The sequence below is a fragment of the Mustela putorius genome, unplaced genomic scaffold (genome assembly GCF_011764305.1).
Source record: "Mustela putorius furo isolate JIRA1106 unplaced genomic scaffold, ASM1176430v1.1 tig00003834_pilon_pilon_pilon, whole genome shotgun sequence".
In the NCBI taxonomy this organism is placed as follows: Eukaryota; Metazoa; Chordata; class Mammalia; order Carnivora; family Mustelidae; genus Mustela; species Mustela putorius.
Window position 1 is genome coordinate 4,230,833 of NW_025421987.1, and position 17,002 is coordinate 4,247,834.

The window sequence follows — 17,002 nt, forward strand, 5'->3', positions numbered from 1 at the left end:
TGGGAACTTAGGAGCGTCTTAACTAAGGTCTGTCCGTATAAACCCCGGACCAGGCTACTCCGTGGAGTAGATGACCGTTATGCCATATGACGCCCCGTGAGACTCAGGGTGCAGCCCACTCAGACTGTAGCAGAAGCGGTGGAGCCATACAGACACATTCACACAGTTAGACACTCTTGAGATTCAAACTTTTACATATCTCCTACTTTTTACATACAGAGTTGCTTTTCTCATTTCCATCAGTCTTAATTACACATAACAGAATTTTGTACTCTTAGAAATACCTTAACCTCTACTGAAGACTAAATATAAACCAATTGTGAGTTGTTACAACAGAATTCTTTAGATGGCAAATTTATGAATCAGTTAAGCACAGAACGTGTTCACCAGCAGATTTCAAAAGCACAAACCCAGTTCCAGCAGCCAACGCTCTAGCATTTTATCCCATTTTGTTAAGACCTACATGTCCAACAAAGTTAATTGCATTTGTCATTCAAGCAACCTTTCACAGTTTCAGGTTACCACAGTTTCAGGAAGCCACTTTAACAATTACCAATTAAAACCTTGATACAAATAACCATCTCCACTTCAGACACCATGCTCTCCCGCCAGCAAGGGGGAGGCGCTAGGCAGTCCATGTCGGGCCAGAGAAGGCAAGGAATTCCCCAAAACAAAGGGAGTTTCGGCAGCTGCTTGGGAATATTCCTTAAAGTCTCTGTCTTGAGGTCGGTTCATCCCGCAGTGCCAGTTCTGCTTACCAAAAGTGGCCCACTAGGCACTCATATTCCATGCCCAGTTCCAATGAGCATCAGCATTGGGCACCTTAACCCAGCATTAGACTAACCCCAGTTGGTTCCAGTCATAGCCCTTAACACACGAAATGAGTGAGCGAGAAGCCTCACATCTATTATGAAGAATGGAGAGATGAAAGTCAGAGTCCCCTTACTCTCTGCTTGCCCCATTCCTTCAATCATAACAACACAACAGACAACAAAAGGACCAGGCAAAGACAACCGCAGGCCCAACGATTCTTACCCAGAACCTGCCACTGGTGGGGGCTTTTTTATCCCCCAAGCACCTTGGGGGACACGAACCCCTCAACTGTCCAGGGGTACTCAAACCCCCTGACTGTCTAGTGGGTCTCAAACCCCCCAACTGCCCAGGGGGACTCGAACCCCCACCGGTCTAGGGGGACTCGAACCCCCCAACCACCCAGAGGGACTCAAACCCCCCAAATGCCCAGGGGGACTCGAACACCCTGTTGATCTACCAGCAGAGGGATGGGGCATCCCCCCATCCACTCCAGCCCTGGGAAACATGGTTGCATCCAGCTTCTCCCCAGTGGGCCATATCCTGGAACTCCAACCAGACAGACAGATAGGATCCCATGATCTTACCTCCAGAGGCTTTTCCCAAAAATTCCGATGCTGGATCAGTTCTTGTTGTTTCAACCCAGATGCCCCCTCCAATGTTAGGGTCTGTAATAATAGGACCAAGACTGATACAAAGTGAAGGTCGAGCAAAGCTTTATTTCACGCCAAGCATCAAGAATCAAACTGACCAGTCAGAGCCAACTCTTGCAAAGAGGCGACCCCTCCCAGCCTCACAGATGAACTTTTATAGAGGTAGTTTAGCCGGGCTATACACAGGTGGCCAATGAGATTGCAATACACAGAGAACACTGCACAGTCATGCTAAGTCTGCCACACACAGAAAAAAAAAAAACTGCTAGGTAACACACGGGTACCCAGTTGAACTTCAATTTACCCTAGTAGATATATGTGTGCCCCACTGATTGGATGTCTTCACCTGGCCTGAGCCACCCTTGTATCTAGGCTTTGCAAGTAAGTTCCTCTGGGAGGGGCGGGGTCAATCTAAGTTTACTGCATAGGGTCAATCTAAGTTCACTACATAAACACAAAATGACTCCCTCTGGCCAACCAGGCCCTTACAGTTTCCACTTTGGGAGAACAAAAAAAAGCGGAAGGCCACACCATTGTGACCTGAAACTCCATTCAGGGAATAAATTGTATGTAAAAATAACTGGTAATTGGGGCACCTGGATGGCCCAGTGGTTAACCATCTGCCTTCAGCTCGGGTCATGATCCTAGGATCCTGGGATCACGCCCCATGTTGGGCTCCCTGCTCAGTGGGAAGTCTGCTTCTCCCTCCCATTCCCCCTGCCTGTGTTCCCTCTCTTGCTGTGTCTCTGTCAAATAAGTAAATAAAATCTTTTTTAAAAAGTGGGAATAAATTATGTATATTAAAATAACTGTAATAACTGCTAACATCTAAGAAATAGTATGGTAATGAGAAAAGAAGAAGTAAATATTATATAAATGCTGGTATAACCAAGCTCAAAGGAATGATCCGGATGGCATAATGTTACTTTTAAAAGGCTTTTAGAGGTGAGACTAGTGAGGAAAATCGGGTATTAATGGAATTACTTTCTTTATCAATATCATTAAACTCTTTATTTGTCCTCTGTGCCCCCATTTTTTCACTAAGTAAATGAGTGAAACTGTACAGTCTGTTGGTTGAGTAAAGCAAGCCCTTGACTCAAGAAACCAGAATCCCATGACTTTCCTTGTGATACACTTCATGATAGGACTCCAGAAAAACAATTTGCTTTTTTTTTTTTTTAATCTCCATAGTCCTTATATATGAAAGGACTCTGGATTATCTGCTTGCTAATGTCTCCTCCATGTCCAGGAGTCTAATCTTCCGATTCTAAGACTCTCAGGCTTCTGTGGCTGAACAAGCCAGCAATAGCGCAGAACAATTTGTGTGCCAGAGCCTAAAAAGAGCAAATTAAGATAAAGAATTACCTGAAGGGTTCTGACAGTAGCAGTTTGAAGAGCCCATAGTGCACACTATGCCCCAATATGTCATCCAACACAGATTGGGCTTCTCTGTCCAGAATCCCAAGCTCCCCATCATCATCTCACTGTCCACCCATTGTGACATAAGTATTGATACCACAGCAGTTTCTGACAATACTTATAGCCACTACTATAACTACTACTATTTTTTAATTCCATTTTAATTTCCTGAATTCTAAGTATGACTTTACTGAAAACATTTGTTATAATACTGAATTACTATCTTTTAATTTAAACTACCATCTTAAAATAACATCCAAGCTGTCCCAAATAATTTTCTGTCTCTCTTTCCCGATAAGACGTACCCTGTCTAAATTGCAAATATAAATGCTCATTGACTTAGAGCACAGTCTGTTAAGTTTTGGAAAGTAAAAGGGGAAAATGAACTAAATTCTCATGAGTGAGTTAAACTTGTATTCTTTAAAATAATAAGTTTTTTTGTTACTTCTAATAAGTGTTGTAATCCGTCATTTTTTATACATTTTCCTTATTCATTTTACCTCATATTTATTTAAAAAATGAGAATTTCCTCAAGTTAACACTCATGATCAAAATCCATTATTTTAATCCAAAATAAAGTACAGAATTCTTTGGAAATCTTTTCTGAATTCCAAATGCTCACTAATGTAGAAAAGAGATCTCTTTAAACTGTGTCCTCATATTACCAAACATCCGTATAGGCACTAAGAGATGATGAGGAAATGATAAAACCGAAAACTCAGCAAACTGAGTGAACTTGACCGGGACATCCTAAACACACACACTCTTTTCCCCTTGAGCCATGGATTCACTGTTGTTCTATTTTAATTGCATAATCTGGCCTTTGTTACTTCTAAGGGTACACTCAGTAATACACAAGAGGATGCCTGATACCCAGGACTAAAAATTGAGGACAAAAATATTTTGTAGCAATAGTTTTTATGTTGAGTTAATTTTAGTGAACTATGTACCTTCTCCCTTCTTTTTCTTTTTTTTTTTTTCCAAATCTTCCTATCTCTTTATTTCATTTAGTGAGGGTAATTACATCCTTAATGTAGAAGTGACTACGTCTGCTTTATGGGCAAGAAAGAAAAGACAAGGTGAAGACACTCACCAAGAAAAAAAACATTCATGGAACAGAGCAGTGTCATCTAGAAAAGACAAGGAAATCAAGCTAAATGTCTCAGTCTTGTAACAAAACAGAAGAATCACACTGAATTACTCAGGGCCAGGAAGGGGCCTTCAGGTGGAACACTGAAAGACCCATGTGAATTTCCCCCCACTTTTGGGGGGAGATAGTCCAAGATGGCAGAGGAATAGGAAACCTTCGTTTTGTCTGATCCCAGGCATCTAGCTAGATAGCTATCAAACAATTCTGAACACCTGCAAGCTAAACCAGAGATCTAAGGAAAAGAACAGCTGCAACTCTAGAAAGGTGAGCACTTTCTGCAAGGTAGGAGGTACAGAGAAGTGAATATGAGATGATATATGGAAAGATAAACCAGAGGGAGGGAGGCTCAACAAATCAGTTACCAGAAAATGGCAAAGCAGCAAAACACAAAATCAGAACTTTTAGAAATCTGCTCCAGTGAGGGACATCCCTGCATGAAAGGTGCTCAGGTAGCAAAGTGGGGTGGAATCCTAGGTGGGACAATGTGGTCTCGGGATCCTCAGGGTCACAGAAAGATGGGTGGAGGGGGGGTCTGAGTGCAGCAGATCTCCCAGGCATGAAAGCAGGGAAACTGGCTATAATCAGTGAGCCCAGGAGCAGGCTTTCAACTTGGGGTTGCCATAAACCACGAACCACAGCAATGGTGGGTCAAGAGCTCTCCAAGGAGGGGCCAAGCAAGTAGCAGAATGGGTAATATCCCCGCTCTCCTCCCAAGAGGAGCAGTGCAGCAGTGTGTGCAGCAGGAGTTTGCAGGGTTTGAAGACCAAAAACAGGGTCGCATGCCTGAGACAGAAACAGTCACAGACTGGGGGGGTGGGGGGGGCACAGAGAATTACAGAGAGAGACGAGGGAGACAGGAGTGATTGACTGCTTTTCCCTGAGGGCTCACTAAGGAGTGGAACCTTGAGCTTTCAGCTCCTGCACTACAGACTGCAAGGCCTGCCATTTTCATTCTCATCCTCCAAAGGTATGAGGAAAGCCTTCGGGGGGGGGGGGGGGAGCCATATAGAGCAACTTGGAGCAGATTACTTAGCCTGTGGACCTGGCAAGGGTGGTGCCATTTCGTCCAGGGCAAATATACTGGAGAATCAGCATGACAAGCCCCTCTCCTAGAAGATCGGCAAGAACATCCATCTAAGTCCAAGTTAAACAATCATAGAGAACTCCAAATTTCAGTACTAGGGGAACACAGTATACAAAATTATTGGGGATTTCCTCCACTATTCATTAATCTTCTAATTTTCTTCTCTTTCATTTTTTAACCAAATTCTTATTTTATCAACTCCTTTTTAAAATCTTTGTTAATTTTCATTTTTACAGTTATCTTATTTACTTTCATAGTATTTAATTATATATGTAAGTTATTCTTTCTTTAAAATTATAGGATGCAGTTTCCACTAACAAACAGACCAAAATACACCCAGAATCAAAAGTATGGCCCTGTTCTCTTCAACTGTCTGATTATATTCTTTTTTTTTTTTTCTATTTTTTCTTTCTTTCTTTCTTTCTTTCTTTCTTTCTTTCTTTCTTTTTTTTTTTCTTTTTAATTTCAAGTCTCTTCAGACTTGCTTCTTGTGTATTTCTCTGGGGTCATTTCACTCTGGAGTCATTCATTTTTCTACTCTGGAAAAAATGATAGTTGGAAAAACTCACCTCAACAAAGAGAACAAGAGGCAGTACTGACTGCCCAGCACATGATCAGTATGAACATGAGTAAAATATTGGAATTAGAATTTAGAATGATGATTATAAATATCCAAGCTGGGCATGAAAAAAGTATGGAAGGCAAGAGAGAATCCCTTTCTGGAGAAATAAAACAACTAAAATATGTTTAAGTTGAGACCAAAAAGGTTATTATTGAGATGCAATCAAAATGCAGGCTCTAACTGCTAGGATAAGTGAGGCAAAAGAGAATTAATGATATAGAGGTACAAAATGACAGAGAAAAAGAAGCTGAGGAAAAGACACATAAAGAACTACCAGATCGTGAAGGGAGGATTCAAGAGTTTAGTGATAACATAAATTGAAACGATATTAGAGTAAAGCTGGCATCAGAGCTATCCATAGAGCTCTAGCAGGCCAGAAAGGATAGGCATTATACACTCAGAGTGTTCAATGAGAATATGCAGCCAAGAATACTTTATCCAGTAAGGCTGTCATTCAGAATAGAAGGAGAGATACAGAGCTTCCAGGATAAACAGAAACTGAAGGAAACAAGGGCATTGAGTGACACACTACACCAGATGGACTTCACAGATCTATTCAGACCAGTAATCCTAAAGCAACATAATACACATTTTTCTCCCGTGCTCATGGAAAATTCTCCAGAACATATCACAAATTAGGTGTCAGCAAGTACCAAAAGAATGGGATCCTTCCCTGCTTATTTCTAGAACACAATGCTTTGAAACTGGAGTTCCATTATGAGAAGAAATTTAGAAGGAATGGGAATAAATGGAAGTTGAAGAGTATCCAATAAAGAATGATTTGGTCAACCAGGAAATTAAAGACATTGAAAAATTCATGAAAGCATGGGACACCTTGGTGGCTCAGTCAATTAAGCATGAGTCAGAAGAACTAAAATTAACAAATCACAAAAAAAAAAAAAAAATGATATAACCACTCTGGAAAACAGTATGGAGGTTCCTCAAGAAGTTAAAAATACATCTACCCTATGGCCCAGAAATTGCAATACTAGGGCGCAATTTACCTAAAAGATACAAATATAGAGACACAAAATGGCCTTAACCCCAATGTATATAGCAGCAATGTCCACAATAGCCAACTGGAAAGAGCCCATATTTCCATCAAGAGATGAATGGATAAAGATGATGTGGTATATACACACAATTTATCTCATTGTAGATGGAACTAGAAGCTCTTATGCTGAGCGAAATAAGCGAAACAAAAGTATCTTATGGTTTTACTCAAATATGGATTATAAGAAACAGCACAGAGGTTCATAAGAGTGGGGAAACTGAAAGGAAACAAATCAGAGAGGAGACAAACCATGAAAGACTCTTAATCCTAGGAAACAAACTTAGGGTTTCAAGGGTGAAGCTGGATAGGAGATGGGGTATACAAGGGATGGGCATTAAGAAGGGCACCTGATGTGAGGACGACTGGGTGTTATATGCAACTGATAAATATCTGAACTCTACATCTAAAATGAATGACATACTGTATGTTGGAGAATTGAATTAAATGTTAAAAAAGGAAGAAATCTATCAATAAAGAGCTATGCTAAACAAACAAACTAACAAATTGAAGGAAATGGGTGCTTTTGTTCCCTGCCCCTCCTATATATCTCATTTCAAGCCCAACACAGTCTGTCACCTGAAATAAAGTCTCTGCCTGTTGAGGGACCACTGGACCTTCTGAATGGGATCAGACAATAAGGCATCTCTTCCTCCATCTTTTAGATTTGTAAAACATAGTCTGGAGATAGAAAGCACGGTTCTTCTCCTCAGCAACATTCATGCCAAGCACTATCAGCTAACTATCTGAGAGAAATGAAGCCTGCAGAAAAAGAACTTCAGGAATCAGAGACCTGCAAGAGGGCCCTGACTCCCATGCACAGACCGGACTGCTCAACCACTCATCCTGCAGGAGAACATCCAGGAAGATGCTCCCAGACATGGTTTTCAAAGCCAAACCCCAGGCAGTCTGCAGGTGCACAACAGAGTGAGGACACTAACTCCCCAGGCTTTGCCATTTCCTAACATAAATCCACACCAGAACCCTTGCCTAACCACTGAAGCCTAGCCCCCTGGGAAGCTCTTTGAGTGATCATGCCCTGAATTAGGCTTAGAAGGCTCCTCCATCCATTTCTAGGGTTACAAAAAGTGTCCCTTATCCAGGGCTCAGTGGCAGCCCAACCTCCTAGAAGGGCAGGACATTCCCACCCCTTCCCAGAGTGATGAGGCTGCTCCCGGGCTCCATCATGGACCCCAAACTATCAGGTGAGGAGGAAAGGCTACTGGCCAACCACAGGACCTCCATGGGAGACAAAGACTATAGAAGGAGCATCACATGAAAAAACAGGCTGGGTCCCTATGTCACCCTGTGGCAGAGTCACCCCCTTGCAGGAACACCTGGATTGAACAAGGACACACTGTCTCCACAGACTCCATGAAACTGTAATACCCTGCCGGACCCAGCTGATTTCTTCTGAGTTGTGAGGACTGGAATCCTGATCTCTTAGTTAATACCTCTGGAGACACCCTCCATGTCAGACCCACAGTCACCTTCCTGTGGGAAGGCCCACCATGGCCACATAAAGGAGGAAGGGTGACTCAGAGAAAGGAGATCGCTGTGTCCTTTACAGGGAGGACCAGAGTCCCTGCAGTAGAGGGAAACTTCAGATAGGAGAATGGGCCTTGCATGGTAAGGAGGCCATAACACTCAGCCCTGACTGCTTTTGTGCACATAGATGGACATGACCTAGCCCTGCTTTGACCCCCTATTTGCTGAAGGGCCACGTGGGCTGGGAGTGTCAGAGCTCCAGGCTGGGATCAGCCCTTCTACCACCAACAGTTTCTGCGTGATTGAGGTCACTTTCTACTTCACAACAAAGTTACTGACAACTGTGTTCTAGGATCTGTCTGGAATCCCCTCCCCCAACACAGCTGATCTACCATGGTTGCCAGGGTTCTAACCCAGAGATAGACTCTCCTCACAGTTCTAATGGTCAGTTGTGGCCATAGGACACTGGCATTTGGAGGCAGAGGTGTGAAGCCCTACATAACCATGGAGGGCCCACTGTTGGCCACCACATCCGCTGAACAGCTGGTCCTGGAGCAGTTGTAGGATACATTGCTGAAGATTTCTGGAAGCTGGAGACACAGCCCAAGTCTCCCTGTGTTGTCTCGGGTGATGCTGGTATGTACTGTCATGCCCGTTTTCCTAGTAAGGAGATAACTCGCTCTAAGAAGGGCTAAGGCACTGAGTAAAAGGTGTACTGACTGCCATGAAGTCTATGGAGGAGGCAGTGAGCATATTGGATCAACCACATAAGCCAATGATGCCCTCAGGCCACACACAGTGGTGAACAGTCCTCCTGATAGGTCTCCCAATAATGGGTCTGTGATCAAAGGAGTGAGACTAATACAAAGTGAAGGTCAAGCAAAGCTTTATTTCATGCCAAGCATTGAGAATCAAACTGACCAGTCAGGGCCATCTCTTAGAAAGAGGCGACCCCTCCCAGCCTCACAGACTAAGTTTTATAGAGCAAAGGCCATAGGCTTGAGCCTGGCCACACACAGGTGGCCAATGAGATTGCAACACACAGAGAAAACTGCAGCACAGTCATGCTAGGTCACACATGCGTGGCCAATTAAATATCAATTGACCCTAGCAGATATTTGAACTAGCCTATCACCTTGGTCAGAATTGGCACCCAAAAGCCGGGGCCCACTTTCCTTGGTAGATAAGGAGACAGTATGCATGCCCCACTAATTAGATGACTCTACCTGGCCTGACCTGCCCTTGTATCTGGGCTTTGCTACCTGGGACTGGTTTCCCAGACTTGCTTTTAAGTAAGTCCCTCTGGGAAGGGCAGGGTCAATCTAAGTTTACTGCATAAACAACAAAATGGCTCCCTCTGGCTAGGTAGGCCCTTACATTCTCCACTTTTCTTTGGAGATTAGTCAAATCCTTGACTTTTCAGCCAGTTCTATGTTCTCCTTTTGTAAGGTGTTATATTAAGCATGTAAGACTAACATTTTTATTGCTCTAATTTTCTTTTGTACAAATGACTTTAGGACGTTTATAATACAGGGGTCAAAAAGTAACCTTAGTGCACAGTCGGCTGATGAGTTAGCCATTCGCTGCTTTGCATAACCTTTTCCATTTTTCCTAATTCTGTTTGTCTAATTTCCCACCTATACTTGTTGTATTTTGAGGTGACTTAGAAGCTCTTACTCAAACAGGTAACAATAGGAGCAACAATGAACTCATAGTCTTTTGAGTCTTAGCTTTAGTCCACAGTCAGTGAGGCCCATCGGCTGAAGCTTCCATCTCTAGGGGACGTCCTTGTCCTTGGCTTGTTTGAGGTGACCCACATGAATCTGGGCCCTGATGCCTTCTACTTTTATTGCAGTGGGGGTGGTCAGGATGACAGTAAATGGCCCCTTCCAGCGAGGCTCCATGTTTCCCACTTGATGGCAACATATTCAACCAAGGCCCCAGGTAGGTAAGGCTGTGGTTCCATCTCCATCTCTGTCTCAGTGTGGGCAGTTTGGATCCCTGTGTGGGCTCTTTTTAAGACAGACTGTAATGCTCGCAGTGACTGGAGTACAAACTGATCAGTCAGGTTGCTAGAGCAACCTCTTGTAGCAGAGGGCAGAGTGGGGGTGGGGAGGGGTCTCCTGAACATTATTTCAAATGGGGTCATCTTGTTTAAGTAGGGTGTAAACCCCACCCTGAGGAGGGTGAAAGGAAAGAGATCCACCCATCCACCGCCAGTCTCCAGAATTAGCTTTGTCAAGGTCTTGTTAAGATTCCTGTTCATTCTCTCTACTTGCCCGGAACTCTGGGGCCAGTAGGAACAATGTAGTTTCCAATTAGTGTCCACAGCCTTGGCCAAGGCCTGTGAGACTGAACTCACAAATGCAGGGCCATTGTCTGACCCAATCGTGAGAGGCAGTCCAAACCTAGAAATTATCTCTTCTAATAGCTTTTGGCTACCACTCCTGCCGTCTAATGTTTGGCAGAAAAAGCCTCTACCCAGCCTGAAAAGGTATCTACAAAAACTAACATATACTTGTGCCCATATTTTCTGGGTTTCATCTCTGTAAAATCTATTTCCCAATAAATTTCCTGGTTCCTTACCTCTTTCCCTTTTCCCTCTTCCCATTCTAGTTCCTCCCACATTAACTGCCTGGCACTGAGCACATCTATCAACTACATCCAGAACCATATGCCCTAATTTAGAAACCTGGAACTGCTTTCCTACAAGCTCCTTGAGTTTGTGTATCCCCAAGAAGTACCCTGATGCATCTGGTCTACTAACTTCTTACCTAGTCTTCAAGGAAGAATTAACTTTCCTGTTTTAGTCTTGGCCCAGTCCCCTTCATAGTCCAATTTAGCCCATTTTTGTAAATACTTTAAATCTTCCTCTGAATAGTCCAGTTTCTCTGGTAGGGCTGAAGCTAGGAGTGTAACCAGCTCTTGCATTGTTTCTTGGGCTGCTTGCTTTGTGGCTTGATCTGCTCATTGGTTTCCTTTTGAAATAAGATCAGTTCCATTTTGGTGTCCCCGTCAATGCATAATGGCCACCTCTTTTGGGTCCCAAATAGCCCCTTTCTTTATAAATAGCCCCACGTATATGGAAAGTAGCAAAGGTGTACCTGCTGTCTGTATAGATGTTGGCAGATTACCTTTGGCCATATGCAGTTCCTTGGTGAGTGCAATTAGCTCTGCTTTTCACACCAAGGTTCCATGTGGCAGGGCTGCCATCCAGAGTTCCTGCTCAGGGAAAACCACCGCAGCCCCCACATACCTCTTTCCATCGACCATGTAGCTACTCCCGTCTGTGAACAGAGTCATCTTTGCATCCGGGAGGGGAATGTCTCTGAGGTCCACCTTATTCCTGTGACTTGGGTTAGGACCTCCCCTCAGTCGTGTGGGTGGTCAGCCAGCTCCTCTGGCAGCAACATGGCTGGATTTAGCACCACTGGGGCCAGGTCACTCTTGGTTCGTTGAGAAGGAGGGCCTGATACCCCGTCACTCAGTTGTTTGTCATCCACTGATCTCAGGGAGTCCAGAGAAGGCCCTGAATAGCATGAGTGGAGGTCAAGATGAGATTTTGACCAAAAGTCAATTTACTTGCATCCTTGACCAGGAGGGCCGTTGCAGCAATTATGTGTGGCAAGGGAGGAACCCAGCCACTACTGGATCTACTTTCTTGCTAAGATAGGCTACTGGCCTTTGCCAAGGCCCCAGAATCTGAGTCAAAACTCCTTTGGCCACCCCTGCTTTTTCATCCACATACAAGAAGAAGGGCTTGGTAACATCTGGGATGGCCAGTTCTGGGACACTCAGTAAGGCTGTTTGTAATTCTCAAAATGTTCCTTCTGCCTCAGCTGCCCACTCTACCACAGTGAGCCCCCCTTTTGCCAGTTCATAGAGAGGTTGGGCAATCTCCACAAACCATGGTATCCACAGCCTACAGTAGCCCACTGTCCCAAGAAACTCCTTCACTTGTTGGGACATAGTGGGGTGGGGGTATCAGGTGATCACCTGTTTCCTGGACTCAGACAGCATATGCACCCCCTCATGGAGATCAAAGCCTAGATAAGTGACATGGCTCTGACAGAGCTGTGCTTTCTTCACTGACACCCGATACCCTTTTTCCTGCAGAGTCTGTAAGAGAGCTCTTGTCCCACGCAAACATGACTCATAGTCCTCAGCGGTTATTAGCAAGTCATCAACATACTGTAACAGAGTGCCTCCTGGGTTGGAGGTTCTGTACTCACACAAATCCTTGTGTAAGGCCTCGTTGAAGATAGTGGGTGAATTTTTGAACCCTTGGGGAAGTCTTGTCCAGGTGAGCTGGCCTCAGAACGCTTCCTGTGGGTTTGACTACTCAAAAGCAAAGAGGGGCTGAGATTCCTTTGCTAAAGATATGCAGAAAAATGCATATTTGAGATCTAAGACAGTATAGACAGTTGTTTGGGGGCCCAGGAGAGAGAGGACGGTATAGGGGTTAGGCCCCATTGGGTGGATATCTTCAACCCATTTATTAACTTCCCACAAGTCCTGAATAGGTCAGTACTTCCCAGTCTCGGCCTTTTTGATGGGCAGCAAAGTGTGTTCCATGGAGACTTGCAAGGAACTAGGATCCCGTCTCCTCAGAGGCAGTTAATGTGTTTCCTGATCCCTTCCTTTGCTTCCCAGAGGAGGGAGTACTGCCGGATATGAACAGACGTGGCCATTGCTTTTAATTGTACCACCACTGGAGGCTGTCCCTTGGCCAAGCCAGGGGGCTTCCCTTCTGCCCAGACTTCGGGAAACTCGATCTGTAGGGTTTGAAGAAGGCTCCCTTCTCTTGTCTCCTCTCGTTCTGAGACTGGTTCATAAAGAAGGTTTTCATCTACTGCTGCCACAAACATCTCCACATTGGCTTGTCTCAAGGTTACAGTCATATCTCCTTCCGAGAACTGAATGCCAGATCATAGTTTGTGGAGGAGATCTCTTCCCATCAGGTTATACAGAGCATTAGGGAGGACCAAGAATTGATGCTTGACTACTCCCGAGGCCAAATTTAAATTACTTTCTGTTGTGCATTTATGTCTTTCTGGGCAATTCGCCCCTTGTGCCCCGACTTCCTCTCCAGATATTTTTACCATAGGTTTAAGTAATGATGAAAATTGGGCTCCTGTGTCCACCAAAAAATCAATTGGTTTCCCCTCCACTTCAATTTTTACCCGAGGTTCAGGGAGGGGCTCTGAACCATGGCCCCTTCAGTCTCTGGTGGCCAGTACTGCTGTCTTCCTTTGGAGGCACTCCCTGGCCCAATGTCCTTTTTCCTTACAGTAAGTGCACTGATCTGAATCTAAGTCTTCCTGCCTTCCTTCTCTGTGCTTAGGCTTTTCCTTCCATTTACCATCCCTTACCTGACTTTTCCCTTTCCATTGACTTCTTTCCACCTGTACCCTCCCCTCCTCATGTAATGTCAAAACCTTAACCAATTTTTTTGTCTGTTTTTCATCCTCTTGTGCATCCCTGTTGTTACATACTTTTTCTGCTATTCCCACTAACTCAGTCAGATTCTTCCCTTCAAATCCTTCAATTTTCCGAAGTTTCCTCCTTATATCTGGGGATGACTGACTGGCAAAAGCAAGATTCACTGCCCTCTGATTTTTAGGGTGCCTGAGGATCAATCAGGCTATACATTTTATAGGCTTCAATAAGCCTTTCTAGGAAAGCTCCTGGAGACTCATTCTTACCTTGAGTCACCACACTAATTTTAGATAAATTAATGGGTCTCTTTGCAGCTGCACAGATGCCTCCCAGTAGAGCCTGGCGGTAGAAGCATAGGCTCTCCTTACCTTCATCAGAGTTTGGCTCCCAGTCACGGGGTTTCTTTGGGCAGTAGTCCTCCATTTTCCAGGGATCAAGGTCCCTGCCAAGTCTCTCACTTATCACCTTATGGGTTTCTCACATCATGTGCTCCCTCTCTTCTGCATTAAAGAGAGCCATAAAGAGTTGTTGAATATCCACCCAGGTGGGCTGGTGGGTAAGAAAGACAGTCTCCAAGAGACTAATTAAATCCTGAGGGTGGACAGAAAAGGATTTGTGTTGGGCCTTCCAGTTATAGAAGTCAGAAGAGGAGAAAGGGATATAGATTAGGTGGGGTCACCATTTCCTGTCCAGTAGAGCAACTTCATGAAGAGGCAGCATCAGCACAAATGGTGAGGTAGAGGGAGGCAGAGGGGGATAGAGGAAAGGGGAAGGATCAGGGCGGTATTTCTGCTTCGTGGTCCCACAGGTGGACTTTGACCATGTATGAGGTAGACTGGTAAGGGCGTCTCGGGACCAAGTCAGGTTTAGGGGACAGATAGGGGGGAGAATTCCACATCCTCCTCATCCAACGGGGGTAGGATGGTCTTCTTCCCTGGTTCCCCCTCATCTTTCTGTTCTGGTTTTGGTGATCTAACCTGCCTTAGAGGGAGAGAGATGGTTTCATTAGAAGGGGAAGGTGAGACTTGAGCCATAATAGTGGCTCTTCTATCAGATATTGCCAGGCCACGATGTATGGTATTTGGTTCAATGGAGATCAAAGACCTTACTCTGGGTAGAGTAGATCTGAACCAAGGCAAACATTCCCTCTAGTGGCCACCCTGTGGAAAAAATGGGCCACTCTATTTGGCAGAGTGTTTTTAGTTTTCCTGGGTAAACCTTGTCACCTGACTGGATGGCTTTACCTTGAAAATCCTTGAAATGCTGGAGAACAAGACTTAAGAACACCTTAAGTCTTACTACACCTTACTACACCTGTGAGTAAGGTCGCAGGTCCCTTACTCCCCTCTTGCCTCATTTCTCCAAACACAATAAACAACACAACAGACAACAAAAAGACAAGACAAAGACAACTGCAGGCCCAGCAATCTGCATCCAGAGCCTTCTGCTGGTGGGGACTTTCTTGGTCCCCTGAAAACACAACAAACAACACAACAGACAACAAAAAGACAAGACAAAGACAACCACAGGCCCAGTGGTCCTTATCCAGAACCTGCCACCAGTGGGGACTTTCTTGATCTCCTGACCACCTACAGGGACTTGAACCCCCTGACCATCTAGGGGAACTTGAACCCCCTGACGATCTACCAGTGGAGGGATGGGGCATCCCCACATCCACTCCAGCCCTGGGGAAGATGGCTGCATCCAGCTTCTCCCCAGTGGGCTATACCTTGGAGCTCCACAACGAGACAGACAGACAGGATCCCGAGATCTTATCTCCAGAGGCTTCTCACAGAAATTCTGATGCTGGCTCAGTTCTAGTCATTTGATCCTGGATGAGCCCCCAATGAGAGGTTTCCCCCAATAATGGGTCCGTGATCAAAGGAGCAAGACTAATACAAAGTGAAGGTCAAGCAAAGCTTTATTTCACGCCAAGCATTGAGAATCAAACCAATCGGTCAGGGCCATCTCTTACAAACCCTCACAGCCTCACAGACTAACTTTTATAGAGCAAAGGCCATAGGCTTGAGCCTGGCCGTACACAGGTGGCCAATGAGATTGCAACACACAGAGAAAACTGCACAGTCATGCTAGGTCACACACAGGTGGCCAATTGAATTTTAATTTACCCTACAGATATTTGAACTAGCCTATCACCTTGGTCAGAATTGGCACCCAAAAGATGGGGCCCACTCTCCTTGGTAGTTAGGGAGACAGTATGCACACAACACTGATTGGATGTCTCCAGCTGGCCTGACCTACCTTGTATCTGGGCTTTGCTACCTTGGACTGGTTTCCCAGACTTGCTTTTAAGTAAGTTCCTCTGGGAGGGGCAGGGTCAATCTAAATTTACTGCATAAACAAAAAAATGGCTCCCTCTGGTTAAATAGGCCCTTACACTGACATATTAAAAACATCTTGCTTGTCAGCAATGAATACAGACCTAAGCAGGTAACAATGGGACACAGCCAACTTTCTGAAAAAGGCACAGAAGGGTTCAAAGCCTTGTGATTGTCCCAAGTCACTGGTGAAAAACCCATTGGGAGAAAATTGGAGAAGGATGGAGAACAACTTGTAAAAAAAGAATGAGTGATTACATTGAAAACACAGATTTAAATGAACAACTAGAACCTCTCAAGCAAGAAATTCCATGATGGAGGCAGAGAGGGCTAAAAATGAGGGGGAAGAAAGGCTGGAGCCCTCGAAGCACGCATGGAGCACATCCCCAAAGTTCAAGCCAGCCAGTCACAATCCCCCAGGGCAGGAGCCAGGCTATATGCAGTCTCCTCTCCTGACATCCCTGCAGATCACACAGGTGCAACAACCTGGGGAATCCCACAAAAAAGGAGAGGAAGAAATGCTGATCACCACGCCCGCTGGGCAGCCGTGGATCTGAAGGGCGTCACTGATGTTGCTGACTTCCATATCTTCCCTCCAAGTCCTGAAAGTAAACCTCAAGACAGAATCAGACAACTGAGGGCTGAAAGGGGAGAGATTGCCATGCTGACATTACAAATACACAGTCTCCAAACCCAGAACGCATCTCTGCAACAGGAAAATTCATGGCTTGACAGTGAAATTGAGCAGCTGAAGCTAAAACTTCAGAAAACCCAGGAAGAACAGAACCAACACATTCTGCAACTTCACAGAAAACATTTTCAAGGGCAAGGTCAGCTCTTGGAAATGACGCAGATACTGACCAGTGTGTATAGAGATAAAACCTTCACTTGCCACTTTCACAACCACTGTAGGAACATGGCCTAAGATATGGCCCATGAGATGGAGA

General features: G+C 44.8%; 1 long non-coding RNA gene across 5 annotated transcripts in view; it reads right to left on the reverse strand.

The window, feature by feature from the left end:
* Positions 1 to 1,628: 1,628 nt before the first annotated feature.
* The window catches only part of LOC106003575, a 127,354-nt gene continuing 111,980 nt past the window's right edge, over positions 1,629 to 17,002 (reverse strand). For 4 of the 5 annotated variants that reach the window (XR_006609036.1, XR_006609037.1, XR_006609035.1 and 1 more), the window contains 2 exons: positions 3,976 to 4,012; positions 1,629 to 2,797 (listed from right to left, as the gene is read on the reverse strand). This is a non-coding gene — a long non-coding RNA (uncharacterized LOC106003575). The remainder of the gene's footprint in view (positions 2,798 to 3,975; positions 4,013 to 17,002) is intronic. The other variant, XR_006609038.1, reaches the window with a different exon arrangement.